The sequence below is a fragment of the Schistocerca cancellata genome, chromosome 5 (genome assembly GCF_023864275.1).
Source record: "Schistocerca cancellata isolate TAMUIC-IGC-003103 chromosome 5, iqSchCanc2.1, whole genome shotgun sequence".
Lineage (NCBI taxonomy): Eukaryota > Metazoa > Arthropoda > Insecta > Orthoptera > Acrididae > Schistocerca > Schistocerca cancellata.
In genome coordinates this window covers 565,525,362-565,540,453 of record NC_064630.1, presented here as the reverse complement: position 1 = coordinate 565,540,453, position 15,092 = coordinate 565,525,362, and the positions used below count along the sequence as shown (strand labels likewise).

At 44.0% G+C, this 15,092-nt stretch overlaps 1 protein-coding gene across 2 annotated transcripts in view; it reads left to right on the top strand.

Moving 5' to 3' along the window:
* LOC126188403 (protein GDAP2 homolog) overlaps positions 1 to 15,092 on the top strand; it is a 1,021,851-nt gene that overhangs the window by 90,516 nt on the left and 916,243 nt on the right. The gene's annotated exons all lie outside the window — the stretch shown is intronic.

Genomic DNA, 15,092 nt, shown 5'->3' with positions numbered 1-15,092 from the left:
GGCACCTGGGCAAAATTTTTCAATACTTTGCAAGTATCGTCGTGATCACAACAGTATTTTGTGCAGTTGTGCGTGTGTTATGTCGGAGCTAAGTGAATTCGAATGTGAGAAAACTGTTGGTGCTTGTATGGTGGCTGCCTCCTAATCAAGGTAACTTAAGTGTCTGGTGTTTCAAAAGGCACCAAATCGAAGATTTATGCCACATGCAGGCAAAGCGAAAAAAGATCGTCCTCTAAGTCACAACGCGGACGAAAGTGTGTGCCAAGTGAATATGACGGACGGTCGTTGACGAGAATTTGTGATGAAAAAAATTATAGAGGACGACAGCTGCAAAAGTCACTGCAGAACTGAATCCCAGCACTCGCGAAGCCTGCCAGCACCAAAATAACACGAAGGGAGCTCTGCAAGAACAGAATTTGAGGGCGAGGTGAAGTTCCCAAACGGGCATGGATGTGTGTGATGTCCTTAGGTTAGTTAGGTTTAAGTAGTTCTAAGTTCTAGGGGACCGATGACCACAGATGTTAAGTCCCATAGTGCTCAGAGCCATTTGATTTTTGAAGTTCCCAAACCATTCATCATTGATGCCATTGGGCAATGGAAGAACGTCATTTAGTCGGACGAGCGTTGTTTCGTACTATTTCCTACCTCTAGCCGAGTGTACTTCCCAATAGTGGAAAAATGCGGGGATTTGATGATGATTTGGGCAACCGTATCGTAGTGTTCCTTGGTCCTCACGGTTACTCTGCAAAGTCGCATTACTTCCATGGATTATGTGATCATTTTCAGTCATCACTCCCCCCGTGGTACAATGTTTATTCCCCAAGGACTGTGTGATCATTTTGGCTGATCAGACCCGTTCTATAATAAAACGTTTGTTCACCAATGGCGACAAACTTTTCGAAGACGACAGAGTCTTGACTGGGCCACGACATTCACCAGCCCCCAGTCTTTCTGAGCCTTTGTGGTCTAGTTTGGAGAGCCAGGTGCGTGATCGCTCTCCACCTTCATCATCGTTACCTTAACTTGTCACTATTTTATCATTTTGCAGGAAGAATGGTATAAGATTACTTTGAAAACCATACAGGACTTGTATTTATCCACTCCGGGACGTCTGGAAGCTATTTCGAATGCCAACGGTATTCCTACACAGTATTAGGCATGGTAACGCGCTGTGTTTTCGGTGTTCCATATTTTTGTTCAACATCTGTATGTCACGTGACTCTTCTCGTACGGCACGGCCCTCAGAATTTTGACAGTAAAACTCTTTAATGCGCGGCGCCTTTTTTTTGCGTCTGCTACTGGAAATTAATGAGGTTTCCGTAATGCTCTTGCGCTTACGAGTCGAAACGATGATGAAACACACCTTTTGTCTTTTGACCTGCTTTGTTAATATCACATGTCGATAATCGAAGACGGAGCAGTAATACTGAGGAACCGATCGAATAATGCTTTGAAACTACATCACACGTTGACGAATTACATTCTTTATGTGACCATCCTACTTTAAATCGCTCCAGACGCACATTCGTAATTATTTCACGCTTGTTGCCCTTTCGGAGATAGAACGATTCAAATGTGTGTGAAATCTTACGGGACTTAACTGCTAAGGTCATCAGTCCCTAAGCTTTTTTTTGTCATCAGTCTACTGACTGATTTGATGCGGCCCGCCACGAATTCCTTTCCTGTGCTAACCTCTTCATCTCAGAGTAGCACTTGTAACCTACGTCCTCAATTATTTGCTTGACGTATTCCAATCTCTGTCTTCCTCTACAGTTTTTGCCCTCTACAGCTCACAGGTCCCTCTAGTACCATGAAAGTCATTCCCTTATGTCTTAGCAGATGTCCTATCATCCTGTCCCTTCTCCTTATCAGTGTTTTCCACATATTCCTTTCCTCTCCGATTCTGCGTAGAACCTCCTCATTCCTTACCTTATAAGTCCACCTAATTTTCAACATTCGTCTATAGCACCACATCTCAGATGCTTCTGTTCCGGTTTTCCCACAGTCCATGTTTCACTACCATACAATGCTGTACTCCAGACGCACATCCTCAGAAATTTCTTCCTCAAATTGAGGCCGGTATTTTATATTAGTAGACTTCTCTTGGCCAGAAATGCCTTTTTTTCCCATAGCGAGTCTACTTTTGATGTCCTCCTTGCTCCGTCCGTCATTGGTTATTTTACTGCCTAGGTAGCAGAATTCGTTAACTTCATTGACTTCGTGACCATCAATCCTGATGTTAAGTTTCTCGCTGTTCTCATTTCTACTACTTCTCATTACCTTCGTCTTTCTCCGATTTACTCTCAAACCATACTGTGTACTCATTAGACTGTTCATTCCATTCAGCAGATCATTTAATTCTTCTTCACTTTCACTCAGGATAGCAATGTCATAAGCGAATCGTATCATTGATATCCTTTCACCTTGTATTTTAATTCCACTCCTGAACCTTTCTTTTATTTCCATCATTGCTTCCTCGATGTACAGATTGAAGAGTAAGGGCGAAAGGCTGCAGCCTTGTCTTACACCCTTCTTAATATGAGCACTTCGTTCTTGATCGTCCACTCTTATTATTCCCTCTTGGTTGTTGTACATATTGTATATGACCCGTCTCTCCCTATAGCTTACCCCTACTTTTTTCAGAATCTCGAACAGCTGGCACCATTTTATATTGTCGAACGCTCTTTCCAGGTCGACAAATCCTATGAAAGTGTCTTGATTTTTCTTTAGCCTTGCTTCCATTATTAGCCGTAACGTCAGAATTGCCTCTCTCGTCCCTTTACTTTTCCTAAAGCCAAACTGATAGTCACCTAGCGCATTCTCAATTTTCTTTTCCAGTCTTCTGTATATTATTGTTGTAAGCAGCTTCGATGCATGAGCTGTTAAGCTGATTGTGCGATAATTCTCGCACTTGTCAGCTCTTGCCGTCTTCGGAATTGTGTGGATGATGCTTTTCCGAAAGTCAGATGGTATATCGCCAGACTCATATATTCTACATACCAACGTTTTGTTGCCACTTCCCCCAATGATTTTAGAAATTCTGATGGAATGTTATCTATCCCTTCTGCCTTATTTGACCGTAAGTCGTCCAAAGCTCTTTTAAATTCCGATTCTAATACTGGATCCCCTATCTCTTCTAAATCGACTCCTGTTTCTTCTTCTATCACATCAGAGAAATCTTCAACCTCTTAGAGGCTTTCAATGTATTCTTTCCACCTATCTGCTCACTCCTCTGCATTAAACAGTGGAATTCCCGTTGCACTCTTAATGTTACCACCGTTGCTTTTAATGTCACCAAAGGTTGTTTTGACTTTCCTGTATGCTGAGTCTGTCCTTCCGACAATCATAACCATTTCGATGTCTTTACATTTTTCCTGCAGCCATTTCGTCTTAGCTTCCCTGCACTTCCTATTTATTTCATTCCTCAGCGACTTGTATTTCTGTATTCCTGATTTTCCCGGAACATGTTTGTACTTCCTCCTTTCATCAATCAACTGCAGTATTTCTTCTGTTACCCATGGTTTCTTCGCAACTACCTTCTTTGTACCTATGTTTTCCTTCCCAACTTCTGTGATGGCCCTTTTTAGAGATGTCCATTCCTCTTCAACTGTACTGCCTACTGCGCTATTCCTTATTGCTGTATCTATAGCGTTAGAGAACTTCAAACATATCTCCTCATTCCTTACTACTTCCGTATCCCACTTCTTTGCGTATTGATTCTTCCTGACTAATGTCTTGAACTTCAGCCTACTCTTCATCACTACTATATTGTGATCTGAGTCTATATCTGCTGATGGGTACGCCTTACAATCCAGTATCTGATTTCGGAATCTCTGTCTGACCATGATGTAATCTAATTGAAATCTTCCCGTATCTCCCGGCCTTTTCCAAGTATACCTCCTCCTCTTGTGATTAGGGTATTCGCTATTACTAGCTGAAACTTGTTACAGAACTCAATTAGTCTTTCTCCTCTTTCATTCCTTGTCCCAAGCCCATATTCTCCTGTAACCTTTTCTTCTACTCCTTCCCCTACAACTGCATTCCAGTCGCCCATGACTATTAGATTTTCGTCCCCCTTTACATACTGCATTACCCTTTCAGTATCCTCATCCACTTTCTCTATCTGTTCATCTTCAGCTTGCGACATCGGCATGTATACCTGAACTATCGTTGTCGGTGTTGGTCTGCTGTCGATTCTGATTAGAACAACCCGGTCACTGAACTGTTCACAGTAACACACCCTCTGCCCTACCTTCCTATTCATAACGAATCCTACACCTGTTATACCATTTTCTGCTGCTGTTGATATTACCCGATACTCATCTGACCAGAAATCCTTGTCTTCCTTCCACTTCACTTCACTGACCCCTACTATATCTAGATTGAGCCTTTGCATTTCCCTTTTCAGATTTTCTAGTTTCCTTACCACGTTCAAGCTTCTGACATTCCACTCCCCGACTCGTAGAACGTTATCCTTTCGTTGATTATTCAATCTTTTTCTGATAGTAACCTCCCCCTTGGCAGTCCCCTCCCGGAGATCCGAATGGGGGCCTATTCCGGAATCTTTTGCCAATGGAGAGATCATCATGACACTTCTTCAATTACAGGCCACATGTCCTGTGGATACACGTTACGTGTCTTTAATGCAGCGGTTTCCATTGCCTTCTGCATCCTCATGTCGTTGATCATTGCTGATTCTTCCGCCTTTAGGGGCAATTTCCCACCCCTAGGACAAGAGAGTGCCCTGAACCTCTATCCGCTCCTCCGCCCTCTTTGACAAGGACGTTGGCAGAATGAGGCTGACTTCTTATGCCGGAAGTCTTCGGCCGCCAATGCTGATTATTTATCAAAATTTAGGCAGTGGCGGGGATCGAACCCGGGACCGAAGACGTTTTTGATTATGAATCAAAGACGCTACGCCACGGGTACTACCTCCCTAAGCTTACTTAACCTAAAGTACCCTAAGGAATAACACATACACCCATGACCGAGGGAAGACTCGAACCTCCGCCGGGACCAGCCGCACAATCCATGACTGCAACGCCCCCGACCGCTCAGCTAACTCCGCGTTAGGAGATAGAACCAATTTAATGTACATTTGTTTTTGGGCCAGCGACGAGCAGTAGTCTTACCCACCCCAACCTCTTTCAGTTGTTCTCTATCCCGACGTACCTCGTTGCTTTCAACCTCTTTGCTCGGGATGCCTCTCTGCTGGAAGAAAGAAACTGGACCCGAAATTGAGCCCTGTGGGATTCCATTTGTGATTTCTCCGCAGTCACAAAAATTTCCATTCTTTCGTAAATTGTTTGAATTATTCAGTACAACGTTTTGCTTTCTGTTTGTTAAGTATGATTCGAACCATTTGCGTGTAAAGCCTTAGTTCCATAACTAACAAAATGTTCAAATGTGTGTGAATTTCCAAGGGAAAAAACTACTGAGATCAACGGTCCCTAGTCTTGCACAACTAACTTATGCTAAGAACAACACACACACACACACACACCACACACACACACACACACACACACACACACACACACACACACACACACACACACACACACATGCTCAAGGTAGGACTCGAACCTCCGGCGAGAGGAGTAACTAACAAAGTACATTAAAAGTGACGAGGTCTTCTTTTGTTTTCGCAACGTTTTTGAACACCAGCTGCCTTATATGCCCCCAGAGGAAGCAATCGAGAAACGCGAGCCCAGGTGACCTGGCTGGGCCGGCCGCTGTGGCCGAGCGATTGTAGGCGCTTCAATCTCGAACCGTGCTGCTGTTGCGGTCACAGGTTCGAATCCTGCCTCGGGCATGGATGTGTGTGATGTCCTTAGGTTAGTTAGGTTTACGTATTCTAAGTAGGGGGCTGATGAAAAACAAAATGGTTCAAATGGCTCTGAGCACTATGGGACTCAACTTCTGAGGTCATCAGTCCCCTAGAACTGAGAACTACTTAAACCTAACTAACCTAAGGACATCACACACATCCATGCCCGAGGCAGGATTCGAACCTGCGACCGTAGCGGCCGCGTGGTTCCAGACTGTAGCGCCTTTAACCGCTTGGCCACCACGGCCGGCTTTTCTGCTGTTGTGAGGTGCGGTAGGAAGTTCTTATAATTATTAAATAACGGCACCGTAGTGGTCCAAGGAAGCGATTGAAGCATTGATATGTACTTACAGGGAAGAAAAGTGTCTGTACGTCGTGAAAAGCGCAAACTATCATAATAAACACTTGCGTGCAGAAACACTCGAAAGAGTTGCAAGTGCCGTGTGTCTTGTTCGACCATTCGTATAAAATTTGCAAAGGATGTACAATCTTCTATTCTATAAAATAAAGTCGTATATAACAGTCATTATTGGTATATTTATAAAGTCAAACAGCAATGAAATGGTGATACTTTTCAAACAAAAGAAGGTGTGATGCGAACTAACCTCAATTCTTTATGAAGCATGGAGAGCACACCTTTTCCAGCTTTTCTCCTCTTAATCCAGTTTTTCGTCCATTCTTTCTTCCTTCTTCTCTCATTAGCATGCATTTCTGCATCGTTTAGCACCAAAACAGCTAATAACGCCAGTTTGCTCTGAACGTCTGTACCTGAAGCAGCCATCTTCGTTCGATGCAACATGCAGCCGATCACAACACAACTAGCTGCTGATCTTGCACCGCGGGAGAGTTTCGGCATTGAAGATAGCCGCCTCCTTTCCCTACAAGCCGGCAGGCATGCACGCCATCTCGCAAACTTGCGGAGAACCTTGCTCCTTGTGAGACGGGCTTTAGGCTGTGGCCTTCGGCCGCTAGGCGGGGACGTAGCCGAGCTCTGTCTCGCGTACTGCCTTTCCGCAAAATCTTATAATTACAAAATCGCGGAATTCTCGCGTGCCGATGCGTTTCCACATAGATTTCCTACACCGTAATTTAGAGTATTACTTCAACAAAACCTAAAGTGTCACGTTAAATAGACTCATGTAAGGTGCAAGGCGGTTGCCACCTTACAGATAGTTTTGGAACACCTTGTAAAAGAGATGGCGTGTCCCGTTACCTAGGTGCTCCCATCATGTTGCTATGCTGGAGTGCGAACAGCAGTGGCTCTGTCAAAACACGGGGTGAGGGGGCGCAGGTTTGTTTGAGTGCTCGGCGGATTACGGAATGTACGCCGTTGCCCGTGGCTGGCCTCCCGGCAGGTGCCGCGGCCGCGGCCGCGGCGCGGCGGCAGGCCTTTCCAGGCAGCCAGCGCGTGCCGCACTGTCGCCGCCTGTCAGCAGGCCAGACTGGGCTGGGCTGGGCTGGGCTGGTCTGGTGCGCTAATGAGGACTCCAGCGGCAGTGGCGGCCCAGCGCGCGCCGCGCCGCCGCCCCCCGCTAACGACCAGCCGGCAAATACTGCAGGGGGTGGCCGCTGCTTCCGCGGACGCCTCGGCTAAAACAGCCTCCCCTCCCAGCGACAACAACGGCGGCCCGCTTCGTAAGACGCTCAGTCTTCGTTATCTCTAAACGCTGCTAGCCTAATAGCAGGACTACGGTCGCTTTCCACCACTCATATAAAATCTTGTCTCTTCAAGAGTCACGAAAAAAAAGAAGGAAAAGAAAAACGAGGTATACTTGGAAAAGGCCAGGAGATACGGTAAGACTTCAGTTAGATCATGTCATAGTCAAGCAGAGATTCCGAAATCAGATATTTGATTCTAAGACGTACCCAGGAGCAGATATAAACTCAGATCACAGTTTAGTAGGGAAGAAGAGGAGATTATTTATTTTATTTATTTCATTAACAGTACAAAAAAACCCACCGCCTTGAAATATAAGGTGGGTCGGGTGCTTCTAAATCTAACAGCAGACTTCTCTTTATTACGATCTTGTGGGTATACAGTTGTCAATGCTTTTGTAAATACACTACTGGCCATTAAAATTGCTACACCAAGAAGACATGCAGATGATAAACGGGTATTCATTGGAGAAATATATTATACTAGAACTGACATGTGATTACATTTTCACGCAATTTGGGTGCACAGATCCTGAGAAATCAGTACCCATAACAACCACCTCTGGCCGTAATAACGGCCTTGATACGCCTGGACATTGAGTCAAACAGAGCTTGGATGGCGTGTACAGGTACAGCTGCCCATGCAGCTTCAACACAATACCACATTTCAACACGAGTAGTGACTGGCGTATTGTGACGAACCAGTTGCTCGGCCACCATTGACCAGACGTTATCAGTTGGTGAGAGATCTGGAGAATGTGCTGGCCAGGGCAGCAGTCGAACATTTTCTGTATCCAGAAAGGCCCTTACAGGACCTGCAACATGCGGTCGTGCATTGTCCTGCTGAAATGTAGGGTTTCGCAGGGATCCAATAAAGGGTAGAGCCACGGGTCGTAACACATCTGAAATGTAACGTCCACTGTTCAAAGTGCCGTCAATGCGAACAAGAGGTGACCGAGACGTGTAACCAATGGCACCCCATACCATCAAGCCGGGTGATACGCCAATATGGTGATGACGAATACACGCTTCCAATGTGCGTTCACCGCGATGTCGCCAAACACGGATGCGACCATCATGATGCTGTAAACAGAACCTGGATTCATCCGAAAAAATGACTTTTTGCCATTCGTGCACCCAGGTTCATCATTGAGTAAACCATCGCAGGCGCTGCTGTCTGTGATGCAGCGTCAAGGGTAACCGCAGCCATGGTCTCCGAGCTGATAGTCCATGCTGCTGCAAACGTCGTCGAGCTGTTCGTGCAGCTGATTGTTGTCTTGCAAAGGTCCCCATCTGTTGACTCAGGGATCGAGACGTGGCTGCACGATCCGTTACAGCCATGCGGATAAGATGCCTGTCATCTCGACTGCTAGTGATACGAGGCCGTTTGGATCCAGCACGGTGTTCCTTATTACCCTCCTGAACCCACCGATTCCATCTCCTGCTACCAGTCATTGGATCTCGACCAACGCGAGCAGCAATGTCGCGATACGATAAACCGAAATCGCGATAGGCCACAATCCGACCTTTATCAAAGTCGGAAACGTGATGGTAGGCATTTCTCCTCCTTACACGAGGCATCACAACAACGTTTCACCAGGCAACGCCGGTCACCTGCTGTTTGTGTATGAGAAATCGGTTGGAAACTTTCCTCATGTCAGCACGTTGTAGGTGTCGCCACCGGCGCCAACCTTGTGTGAATGCTCTGAAAAGCTAATCATTTGCATATCACAGCATCTTCTTCCTGTCGGTTAAATTTCGCGTCTGTAGCACGTCATCTTCGTGGTGTAGCAATTTTAATGGGCAGTAGTGTAATACAAAGAAGATAACATACAAAAATTTCTCTAACGTTACAACGAACTGAATGCTTAACAGTTGTTAAAGTGTTTCTATACAATTTGTTTCTGCCTAGTTGATGAGAATGTAGTTTATATAATGCAAATATCAAAGAAAAATAAAAAAATGTAATACAATGAGTGTGGTGAAAATGAGTTGCAATATGTATAGGGAAGTCTTATACTATATTTGGATGTGTAATAGAGCCTAAGTAGCTTGTTGGTTGATAATGATCTCGGCAGAACCTCGAGCTATTGTCATCTGAAATGGTTTCTTCTTATGCATGTTTATTGCGTCTGTGTGTATTGATATATTACTGGGAGTGTTGTAAGTCAGGACACTACATGGTATTCAGCAGTTTGTTTGTCTTATTGTTGGTAGTTGTGGTGTACTCTATGTGATACCTTAAGATATTACACCTGGTATTATACAGAAGACTTAAGTGTTTAAGATCCTGTCGACACCGAGGTCGTTAGAGACGGAACACAAGCTCGGATAAGGGAAGGATGGGAAAGGAAATCGGCCGTGCCCTTTCACAGGAACCATCCCCGCATTTGCCTGAAGCGATTTAGGGAACTCACGGAAAACGTTAATCAGCATGGCCACACGCGGGTTTGAACCGTCGTCCTCGCGAATACAATTTAGTAACGATGAAGGTTAGGCTGAAGTTTTAAGAGACTAGTCAGGAAGAATCAATGTGCAATGAAGTGGGATACGGAAGTATTAAGGAATGGAGAAATACGCTTGAAGTTCTCTGAGCCTATAGATTCTGCGATAAGGAATAGCTCCGTAGGCAGTTCAGTTGAAGAGCAATGGTCATCTCTAAAAAGGGCAATCACAGAATTTGGAAAGAAATGAGGAGGTAACTGCGAAAAATCATGGGTAACAGAAGAAACACTTCATCTATGAAAGAAGGAAGTATAAAAATGTTCAGGGAAATTCAGGAATACAGAAATACAAGCCAAGAATGAAATAAATAGGAACTGCAGGGAAGCTAAGGCAAATGACTGCATGAAAGAATGAAGAAGTCTAAAAAGAAATGACACTCTGCATATAGAAAGCTTAAAACACCCTTCGGTGAAATGAATCGCAAGGTTGGTAACATTAAGAGTGCAACGGAAATTCCACTGTTAAATGCAGACGAGGGAGCAGATAGACTAGGTGGAAAGAGTACATTCAAGGCCTCTATGAGAGGGGGGGGGGGGAACATTTGTCTGATGTGATAGGAAAATGAAACAAGAGTCGATTTAGAAGAGATAGGGAATCCAGTATTAGAATCAGAATTTAAAAGAGCTTTGGGAGACACAAATCAAACAATGGAAAATCCCGGATGGAATGTAACAATGGTGCTTTCAGTTGCCAGAGACTGCAGTCGTGTGTGTGAGGTGTGTGTGTGTGTGTGTGTGTGTGTGTGTGTCTCGCCTATTTTTGATGAAGGCCCTGCTGGCCTAAGCTTATTTGTGACAGTCTTTTTGTTGTGCCTATCTGCGACTCAGCATCTCCGCTATTTGGGAGACTTCAGGTCAAATAGAGCAGAAAGGACGGATAACACTCCGTCGGAATTTCTAAAATCACTGGGGCAAGTGGCAACAAAACGATTATTCACATTGTTGTGTAGAATGTATAACTCTGGCTTGATACCATCTGACTTCCGGAAAAATATCAGCCACACAAGACTACGAGAGCTGACAAGTGCGAGAATTATCGCACAATCACCTTAACAGCTCATGGGTTCAAGTTGCTGACGAGAATAATATGTATAGGACAATGGAAAAGAAAATTGAGGATGTGTTAGATGACGATTAGTTCGACTGCAGGAAAGGTAAAGACAGTAGAGACGCATTTCTGACACTGCGCTGGATAATGGAAGCAAGACTATAAGAAAAATCAAGGCATGTTCGGAGGATTTGTCGACTTGGAAAAAGCGTTGGACAATGTGAAATGGTGCAAGATGTTTGAAATTCTGAGAATAACAAGGGTAAGCTGTAGGGAAAGGCGGGTAATACACGATATGTACAAGAACCAAGAGGGAAGAATAAGAATGGAAGACTAAGAAGGAAGTGCTCTGATTAAAAAGATTGTAAGTCAGGGATGTAGTCTTTCGCTCCTACTATTCAACCAATTCATCGAAGAAGCAATTACGAAAAACAAAAAAGATTCAAGAGTGGAATTAAAATTCAAAGTGAAAGGATATCATTGATAAAATTCGCTAATGATATCCTCATTGAAAGTGAAGAATAATGACAGGATCTGTTGAATGGAATAAACAGTTTCACGAGTACAGAATATGGATTGAGAGCAAATCGACAAAAGGCGAGAGTAATTAGAAGTTGCAGAAATGAGAACAGCGAGAAACGTAACATGAGGATTGATAGTCAAAAAGCAGATGAAGCTAAGGAATCCTGCTACCTAGGCAGCAAAATAACTCCTGACAGACGGAACAAGGAGGACATAAAAAGCAGACTATCACTGGCTAAAAAGCCATTCCTGGCCAGGAGAAGTCTACTATTCTCAAACATCGGCTGTAATTTGAGAAAGAAATTTCTGAAAATGTATGTTTGGAACATAGAATTTAATGTTAGTGAAACATGGACTGTGGGAAAATCGGACCAGAAGAGAATCGAAACATTTGAGATGTGGTGCTTCAGACGAATTTTGGAAATTGGGTAGAATGATAAGGTAAGGAATAAAGAGGTTCTGCCCAGAATCGGAGAGGAAAAAAAATATAGAAAACACTGACAAGAAGAAGGGACAGGATGATATGACATCTGTTAAGATATCAGGGAATAACTTCTATGGTACTAGAGGGACCTAAGAGGGTAAAAGCTGTAGACGAAGACAGAAACTGAAGCACATCGAGCAAATAATTGACGACATAGGTTGCAAGTGCTATTCTGAGATGAAGAGGCTGAAACAGGAGAGGAATTTGTGGCGGGCCGCATCAAACCAGTCAGAAGATTGAACACTCGAAAAATAGTTGTATGGGTGTGTGTGTGTCATCTAATTATCATCTTATTATCATCATCATCATCATCGTTGTGAGTCACTACTCTTAAAATGGTTGAACAGTCAGAAAAAGGCTGCGTCGCGTCCATATACAGGGTGATTCTGTGATGATGATACAAACTTTCAGGTGTATTGCCCTTATTGTTATCAGTATGAATTTGTTAGTTGTGTGTCTATGTATTGATGTGTACCACTGCGCAATTACAAATGGACGTGCAGTTGTGAACATCCAACTGAATGCGGAAAGGCTATCTATTGCAGAATTATCTTGAATAATTGTGTTATAGACGGTGTATAGGTTTATATGTCCTAGTTACACGCTCATGCAGTCACAAAGAGTTCTCTTGACATGAAATTATTGTTTAGATTTCTTCACAGAGTGAATTTCAGATGTTATCAGTTTCTATGACTGTTTAAAAGCTATAAAGCATGTGTCAGGAAAGTACGTAAGTAATCTTCAGGAGGTTAATGTTAACTCTGTAGGTTCAGTCTCTCGCCACACACCAAGAATTATACATTCACCTCCAAGGTTCGATCATCCTCTCTGAAACTTCAGTGTTTCATGTAATGTTGCGTTACTTCTTTTCTTTTGTGATAATTATTCGTACGGCGTGCATGAAACTGCGGGAACGGCCGTAGTCGAGGCCAATGGTACAGGGTGTTTCAAAAATGACCGGTATATTTGAAACGGCAATAAAAACTAAACGAGCAGCGATAGAAATACACCGTTTGTTGCAATATGCTTGGGACAACAGTACATTTTCAGGCGGACAAACTTTCGAAATTACAGTAGTTACAATTTTCAACAACAGATGGCGCTGCAAGTGATGTGAAAGATATAGAAGACAACGCAGTCTGTGGGTGCGCCATTCTGTACGTCGTCTTTCTGCTGTAAGGGTGTGCTGTTCACAACGTGCAAGTGTGCTGTAGACAACATGGTTTATTCCTTAGAACAGAGGATTTTTCTGGTGTTGGAATTCCACCGCCTAGAACACAGTGTTGTTGCAACAAGACGAAGTTTTCAAAGGAGGTTTAATGTAACCAAAGGACCGAAAAGCGATACAATAAAGGATCTGTTTGAAAAATTTCAACGGACTGGGAACGTGACGGATGAACGTGCTGGAACGTACGGCAACCACAGAGGGCAACGCGCAGCTAGTGCAGCAGGTGATCCAACAGCGGCCTCGGGTTTCCGTTCGCCGTGTTGCAGCTGCGGTCCAAATGACGCCAACGTCCACGTATCGTCTCATGCGCCAGAGTTTACACCTCTATCCTTACAAAATTCAAACGCGGCAACCCCTCAGCGCCGCTACCATTGCTGCACGAGAGACATTCGCTAACGATATAGTGCACAGGATTGATGACGGCGATATGCATGTGGGCAGCATTTGGTTTACTGACGAAGCTTATTTTTACCGGGACGGCTTCGTCAATAAACAGAACTGGCGCATATGGGGAACCGAAAAGCCCCATGTTGCAGTTCCATTGTCCCTGCATCCTCAAAAAATACTGGTCTGGGCCGCCATTTCTTCCAAAGGAATCATTGGCCCATTTTTCAGATCCGAAACGATTACTGCATCACGCTATCTGGACATTCTTCGTGAATTTGTGGCGGTACAAACTGCCTTAGACGACACTGCGAACACCTCGTGGTTTATGCAAGATGGTGCCCGGCCACATCGCACGGCCGACGTCTTTAATTTCCTGAATGAATATTTCGATGACCGTGTGATTGCTTTGGGCTATCCGAAACATACAGGAGGCGGCGTGGATTGGCCTCCCTATTGGCCAGACATGAACCCCTGTGACTTCTTTCTGTGGAGACACTTGAAAGACCAGGTTTACCGCCAGAATCCAGAAACAATTGAACAGCTGAAGCAGTACATCTCATCTGCATGTGAAGCCATTCCGCCAGACACGTTGTCAAAGGTTTCGGGTAGTTTCATTCAGAGACTACGCCATATTATTGCTACGCATGGTGGATATGTGGAAAATATCGTACTATAGAGTTTCCCAGACCGCAGCGCCATCTGTTGTTGAAAATTGTAACTACTGTAATTTCGAAAGTTTGTCTGCCTGAAAATGTACTGTTGTCCCAAGCATATTGCAACAAACGGTGTATTTCTATCGCTGCTCGTTTAGTTTTTATTGCCGTTTCAAATATACCGGTCATTTTTGAAACACCCTGTATTTCTCGTTGGTCTCGGGCCGTAGTGCAATGGCGTACTACTGTGTAGGCATTTGGCTGCGGCTGAGTCGAATGAACGAAAAACTTTTACAAACTTTCGAACTGAACCTTTATCTTCAGATTGGTTAATTATTCCAGGATCTTCCGTCTAACCGAAGCATTCACACACTTGTTTTTGCCGTAAAATCACAGTAAATACTACAATCAGGTGAAACGGATGAAATAACTATTTTTACGAACCGTTTTTGATCGAATATAATTAAGTCTTCATTTAATGACCTACAAGCAGCATACATTTGGCTTTTACTTCACTATGTCTTAGCAGTTCCACTAAATTAACAATTCTTTTCTACTAGCTCCCAACAATGCTCCTAAATCTCCCGAAATCCAGCACACACCTTTCTATTACATAGCTTCAGATCATCGTGATTAAAATTTCATAACTGAGCACACATATATTTAATTCAAAAGAATAATTATCCTGTAAGAGAATTCATTGCAATGATAAGCGACCAGCCCTATGGTCTGAGGCGCCTTGTCACAATCCGCGCGGCTCCCTCCGTTGGAGGTTCGAGT